We start from the raw sequence: 6574 nt of genomic DNA, 5'->3' as shown, positions 1-6574 counted from the left end.
CTTCAGACATAAAAGCAGAAACTAATTCTAAGTTTATACGATGGAAGAAAGAGCAACATCAGATAAATTAAGATTTTTAAAAAGAGAATCAAAAAAGATGAAGGACGCAAGAGCAACGTGAGATAGATAAAGATTTTAAAGAAGAAAATGAAAAAGAAGACTAAAATACAAGGAAGTGCAGACGCTCTAGGTAACTGACGAGAAAGTGCAAATAATTTGCCAGAGCTGGGTAGTGTGGCCGAGCGGTCTAAGGCGCTGGATTAAGGCTCCAGTCTCTAAGGAGGCGTGGGTTCAAATCCCACCACTGCCATCTTTATTGAGCTTGTTTGCGCAAGCTATCACATGTTCTTCTTTATTTCAGGGTTTTTACTTTCATGTCGCCCATGCAAGGGAGAAAATAAGCAATGTTGTGTGTCACGGATGGGGTTCCAACTCAATAGTGTAGTCCATCGCCTTAACCAACCAGCCACCAAGTCCTGTGCTCCCGCGGTGGCAGTTGCACCTCCTACCGGTGGTTGTTCACATCAAATCCTTGATTGGAAAAAAGGAAAGTTGTGATGGTCTGTGCGACGACCAAGCAGTCCATTTTAACCTCTTAGTCCGTCCCATCCCGGATCCGGGATCGTGACTACAGCCTCAAGCTCATTACCATAACGCAAAATTAGCGATTTCTGAAAATTGCAAATTAAATGAAATAAATATGCCTGTCCTCAAGCTTATCCTTTTCTTAACAATCCTGTCGTCTCAGATTTTCAAAATATGCTTTAGAACCAGAGAAAATCAATAATTTGTGTAAGAGTGGTGATAGCTAGCTTAGCATTTATCGTTAGCATTTAGCACGCAACATTCACAAAAACCAGCAAAGGGATCAAATAAAATAATTTACCTTTGAAGAACTTCAGATGTTTCAATGAGGAGACTCTCAGTTACATAGCAGATGTCCAGTTTTTCCTGAAAGATGCTTGTGTAGGACACAACGTTCCGTTTGTTACTATGCATTTGGCTACCGAAACTAACCGAAAATTCAGTCACCTAAACGTCAAACTTTTTCCGAATTAACTCCATAATATCGACTGAAACATGGAAAACGTTGTTTGAATCAATCCTCAAGGTGTTTTGTCATATATCTCTTCATTGAAATCCCTTCCCTGGAAGCGTGCATTCTTCTCTGATTCGGATGGAAAAATACTGGTACCTGACTTTTGCGCACCAATTTCCACGCAGACACCGTGCCATCACTTGTAATTGTAGGCTCTTATGGTCAATCTTCCAATGATATGCCTACAAATACGTCACAATGCTGCAGACACCTGGGGGAAACGATAGGAAGTGTCCGTTCATTCCTGTCGCATTCACAGCCATATAAGGAGATCATGGAAAACGTGCCTCCAGAAATCCTGTTGATTTCCTGGTCACTCAAACATCTTGGTTTTGCCTGTAGATTTTGTTCTATGGCACTCACAGTGAAAATCTTTGCAGTTCTGGAAACGTCAGAGTGTCTTCTTTCCAAAACTATCAATTCCAAGCATAGTCGAGCATCTTTTCGTGACAAAATATTGCGCTTTAAAACGGGCATGTCTTTTTATCCAAAAATGAAATACTGCCCCTAGAGTCAGTGGTAACAGGTTAAAGTCTTTCGGTTCAAAGTCCAAAATGAAAACTGTAATGACAAACAAGGCCACCAAGGGCACCGGACAAATAAAAATACACCCTAATTCCCGGATTGCAGTGCTAATTCAATCTGCTTCAGACAGAAAATCAGAAACTAATTCTAAGTTTATACGATGGAAGAAAGAGCAACATCAGATAAATTAAGATTTTTAAAAAGAGAATCAAAAAAAGATGAAGGACGCAAGAGCAACATGAGATAAGATTTTAAAGAAGAAAATGAAAAAGAAGACTAAAATACAAGGAAGTTTGGTAACTGAGAAAAGTGTGAATAATTTGCCAGAGCTGGGTAGTGTGGCCGAGCGGTCTAAGGCGCTGGATTAAGGCTCCAGTCTCTAAGGAGGCGTGGGTTCAAATCCCACCACTGCCATCTTTATTGAGTTTGTTTGCGCAAGCTATCACATGTTCTGCTTTATTTCAGGGTTTTTACTTTCATGTCGCCCATGCAAGGGAGAAAATAAGCAATGTTGTGTGTCACGGATGGGGTTCCAACTCAATAGTGTAGTCCATCGCCTTAACCAACCAGCCACCAAGTCCTGTGCCCCGCGGTGGCAGTTGCACCTCCTACCGGTGGTTGTTCACATCAAATCCTTGATTGGAAAAAAGGAAAGTTGTGATGGTCTGTGCGACGACCAAGCAGTCCATTTTAACAGTGGGTACTGTGGCCGAGCTGTCCAGAGAACTGGATTTAAGGACCCAGTCTTTCGGTTCAAAGTCCACCGCTGCAACTTTTTCTCAACAGAAAACTGTAATGTAATTTCAAACAAGGCCACCAAGGACACCGGACAAATAAAGGGAATCCAGCCTTTACCCTAAATCCCACGTCTGTTATTGCAATTATCTGCCATGTTTTTCTAATTCAATCTGCTTCAGACATAAAAGCAGAAACTAATTCTAAGTTTATACGATGGAAGAAAGAGCAACATCAGATAAATTAAGATTTTTAAAAAGAGAATCAAAAAAGATGAAGGACGCAAGAGCAACGTGAGATAGATAAAGATTTTAAAGAAGAAAATGAAAAAGAAGACTAAAATACAAGGAAGTGCAGACGCTCTAGGTAACTGACGAGAAAGTGCAAATAATTTGCCAGAGCTGGGTAGTGTGGCCGAGCGGTCTAAGGCGCTGGATTAAGGCTCCAGTCTCTAAGGAGGCGTGGGTTCAAATCCCACCACTGCCATCTTTATTGAGCTTGTTTGCGCAAGCTATCACATGTTCTGCTTTATTTCAGCGTTTTTACTTTCATGTCGCCCATGCAAGGGAGAAAATAAGCAATGTTGTGTGTCACGGATGGGGTTCCAACTCAATAGTGTAGTCCATCGCCTTAACCAACCAGCCACCAAGTCCTGTGCTCCCGCGGTGGCAGTTGCACCTCCTACCGGTGGTTGTTCACATCAAATCCTTGATTGGAAAAAAGGAAAGTTGTGATGGTCTGTGCGACGACCAAGCAGTCCATTTTAACAGTGGGTACTGTGGCCGAGCTGTCCAGAGAACTGGATTTAAGGACCCAGTCTTTCGGTTCAAAGTCCACCGCTGCAACTTTTTCTCAACAGAAAACTGTAATGTAATTTCAAACAAGGCCACCAAGGGCACCGGACAAATAAAGGGAACAGCCTTTACCCTAAATCCCGAGTCTGTTATTGCAATTATCTGCCATGTTTTTCTAATTCAATCTGCTTCAGACAGAAAAGCAGAAACTAATTCTAAGTTTATACGATGGAAGAAAGAGCAACATCAGATAAATTAAGATTTTTAAAAAGAGAATCAAAAAAGATGAAGGACGCAAGAGCAACGTGAGATAGATAAAGATTTTAAAGAAGAAAATGAAAAAGAAGACTAAAATACAAGGAAGTGCAGACGCTCTAGGTAACTGACGAGAAAGTGCAAATAATTTGCCAGAGCTGGGTAGTGTGGCCGAGCGGTCTAAGGCGCTGGATTAAGGCTCCAGTCTCTAAGGAGGCGTGGGTTCAAATCCCACCACTGCCATCTTTATTGAGCTTGTTTGCGCAAGCTATCACATGTTCTGCTTTATTTCAGGGTTTTTACTTTCATGTCGCCCATGCAAGGGAGAAAATAAGCAATGTTGTGTGTCACGGATGGGGTTCCAACTCAATAGTGTAGTCCATCGCCTTAACCAACCAGCCACCAAGTCCTGTGCTCCCGCGGTGGCAGTTGCACCTCCTACCGGTGGTTGTTCACATCAAATCCTTGATTGGAAAAAAGGAAAGTTGTGATGGTCTGTGCGACGACCAAGCAGTCCATTTTAACAGTGGGTACTGTGGCCGAGCTGTCCAGAGAACTGGATTTAAGGACCCAGTCTTTCGGTTCAAAGTCCACCGCTGCAACTTTTTCTCAACAGAAAACTGTAATGTAATTTCAAACAAGGCCACCAAGGGCACCGGACAAATAAAGGGAATCCAGCCTTTACCCTAAATCCCGAGTCTGTTATTGCAATTATCTGCCATGTTTTTCTAATTCAATCTGCTTCAGACAGAAAAGCAGAAACTAATTCTAAGTTTATACGATGGAAGAAAGAGCAACATCAGATAAATTAAGATTTTTAAAAAGAGAATTAAAAAAGATGAAGGACGCAAGAGCAACGTGAGATAGATAAAGATTTTAAAGAAGAAAATGAAAAAGAAGACTAAAATACAAGGAAGTGCAGACGCTCTAGGTAACTGACGAGAAAGTGCAAATAATTTGCCAGAGCTGGGTAGTGTGGCCGAGCGGTCTAAGGCGCTGGATTAAGGCTCCAGTCTCTAAGGAGGCGTGGGTTCAAATCCCACCACTGCCATCTTTATTGAGCTTGTTTGCGCAAGCTATCACATGTTCTTCTTTATTTCAGGGTTTTTACTTTCATGTCGCCCATGCAAGGGAGAAAATAAGCAATGTTGTGTGTCACGGATGGGGTTCCAACTCAATAGTGTAGTCCATCGCCTTAACCAACCAGCCACCAAGTCCTGTGCTCCCGCGGTGGCAGTTGCACCTCCTACCGGTGGTTGTTCACATCAAATCCTTGATTGGAAAAAGGAAAGTTGTGATGGTCTGTGCGACGACCAAGCAGTCCATTTCAACCTCTTAGTCCGTCCCATCCCGGATCCGGGATCGTGACTACAGCCTCAAGCTCATTACCATAACGCAAAATTAGCGATTTCTGAAAATTGCAAATTAAATGAAATAAATATGCCTGTCCTCAAGCTTATCCTTTTCTTAACAATCCTGTCGTCTCAGATTTTCAAAATATGCTTTAGAACCAGAGAAAATCAATAATTTGTGTAAGAGTGGTGATAGCTAGCTTAGCATTTATCGTTAGCATTTAGCACGCAACATTCACAAAAACCAGCAAAGGGATCAAATAAAATAATTTACCTTTGAAGAACTTCAGATGTTTCAATGAGGAGACTCTCAGTTACATAGCAGATGTCCAGTTTTTCCTGAAAGATGCTTGTGTAGGACACAACGTTCCGTTTGTTACTATGCATTTGGCTACCGAAACTAACCGAAAATTCAGTCACCTAAACGTCAAACTTTTTCCGAATTAACTCCATAATATCGACTGAAACATGGAAAACGTTGTTTGAATCAATCCTCAAGGTGTTTTGTCATATATCTCTTCATTGAAATCCCTTCCCTGGAAGCGTGCATTCTTCTCTGATTCGGATGGAAAAATACTGGTACCTGACTTTTGCGCACCAATTTCCACGCAGACACCGTGCGGGACACTTGGTAATTGTAGGCTCTTATGGTCAATCTTCCAATGATATGCCTACAAATACGTCACAATGCTGCAGACACCTGGGGGAAACGATAGGAAGTGTCCGTTCATTCCTGTCGCATTCACAGCCATATAAGGAGATCATGGAAAACGTGCCTCCAGAAATCCTGTTGATTTCCTGGTCACTCAAACATCTTGGTTTTGCCTGTAGATTTTGTTCTATGGCACTCACAGTGAAAATCTTTGCAGTTCTGGAAACGTCAGAGTGTCTTCTTTCCAAAACTATCAATTCCAAGCATAGTCGAGCATCTTTTCGTGACAAAATATTGCGCTTAAAACGGGCATGTCTTTTTATCCAAAAATGAAATACTGCCCCTAGAGTCTTAACAGGTTAACAGTGGGTACTGTGGCCGAGCTGTCCAGAGAACTGGATTTAAGAACCCAGTCCTTCGGTTCAAAGTCCAACGCTGCAACTTTTTCTCAACAGAAAACTGTAATGTAATTTCAAACAAGGCCACCAAGGGCACCGGACAAAATAGAACCCTAAATCCCGAAAAGCCATGTGAAAGTTTATCCGAAGATAAATTAAGATTTTTAAAAAGAGAATCTGAAAAGAACATTAGATACATAAAGATTTTTAAAGAAGAAAATGAAAAAGAAGACTAAAATACAAGGAAGTGCAGACGCTCTAGGTAACTGATGAGAAAGTGTGAATAGTTTGACAGAACTGGCCGAGCGGTCTAAGGCGCTGGATTTAGGCTCCAGTTTCTAAGGAGGCGTGGGTTCAAATCCCACCACTGCCATCTTTATTGAGTTTGTTTGCGCAAGCTATCACATGTTCTGCTTTATTTCAGGGTTTTTACTTTCATGTCGCCCATGCAATGGAGTAAAGAAGCAATGTTGTGTGTCACGGATGGGGTTCCAACTCAATAGTGTAGTCCATTGCCTTAACCAACCAGGCACCAAGTCCTGTGCCCCTGCGGTGGCAGTTGCACATCCTACCGGTGGTTGTTCACATCAAATCCTTGATTGGAAAAATGAAAGTTGTGATGGTCTGTGCGTACGACCAAGCAGTCCATTTTAACAGTGGGTACTGTGGCCGAGCTGTCCAGAGAACTGGATTTATGACCAAGTCTTCCGGAGGTGTCGGTTCAAGTCCACCGCTGCAACTTTTTCTCAACAGAAAACTGTAAT

The 6574-nt window shown here is 42.0% G+C and overlaps 5 non-coding genes across 5 annotated transcripts; all 5 read left to right on the top strand.

Moving 5' to 3' along the window:
- Positions 1-228: 228 nt before the first annotated feature.
- On the top strand, positions 229-310 carry trnal-aag. Its single transcript has one exon. It is a non-coding gene; the product is annotated as a tRNA-Leu (tRNA).
- Positions 311-1956: 1646 nt separating this feature from the next.
- On the top strand, positions 1957-2038 carry trnal-aag. Its single transcript has one exon. It is a non-coding gene; the product is annotated as a tRNA-Leu (tRNA).
- A 725-nt stretch (positions 2039-2763) lies between these two features.
- Positions 2764-2845, top strand: trnal-aag. Its single transcript has one exon. It is a non-coding gene; the product is annotated as a tRNA-Leu (tRNA).
- A 724-nt stretch (positions 2846-3569) lies between these two features.
- trnal-aag lies at positions 3570-3651 on the top strand. The gene has a single exon. It is a non-coding gene; the product is annotated as a tRNA-Leu (tRNA).
- Positions 3652-4377: 726 nt separating this feature from the next.
- On the top strand, positions 4378-4459 carry trnal-aag. Its single transcript has one exon. It is a non-coding gene; the product is annotated as a tRNA-Leu (tRNA).
- Positions 4460-6574: the final 2115 nt, after the last annotated feature.

The sequence above is a fragment of the Oncorhynchus gorbuscha genome, unplaced genomic scaffold (assembly GCF_021184085.1).
Source record: "Oncorhynchus gorbuscha isolate QuinsamMale2020 ecotype Even-year unplaced genomic scaffold, OgorEven_v1.0 Un_scaffold_13570, whole genome shotgun sequence".
In the NCBI taxonomy this organism is placed as follows: Eukaryota; Metazoa; Chordata; class Actinopteri; order Salmoniformes; family Salmonidae; genus Oncorhynchus; species Oncorhynchus gorbuscha.
This window is presented reverse-complemented; position numbering and strand designations above follow the sequence as displayed.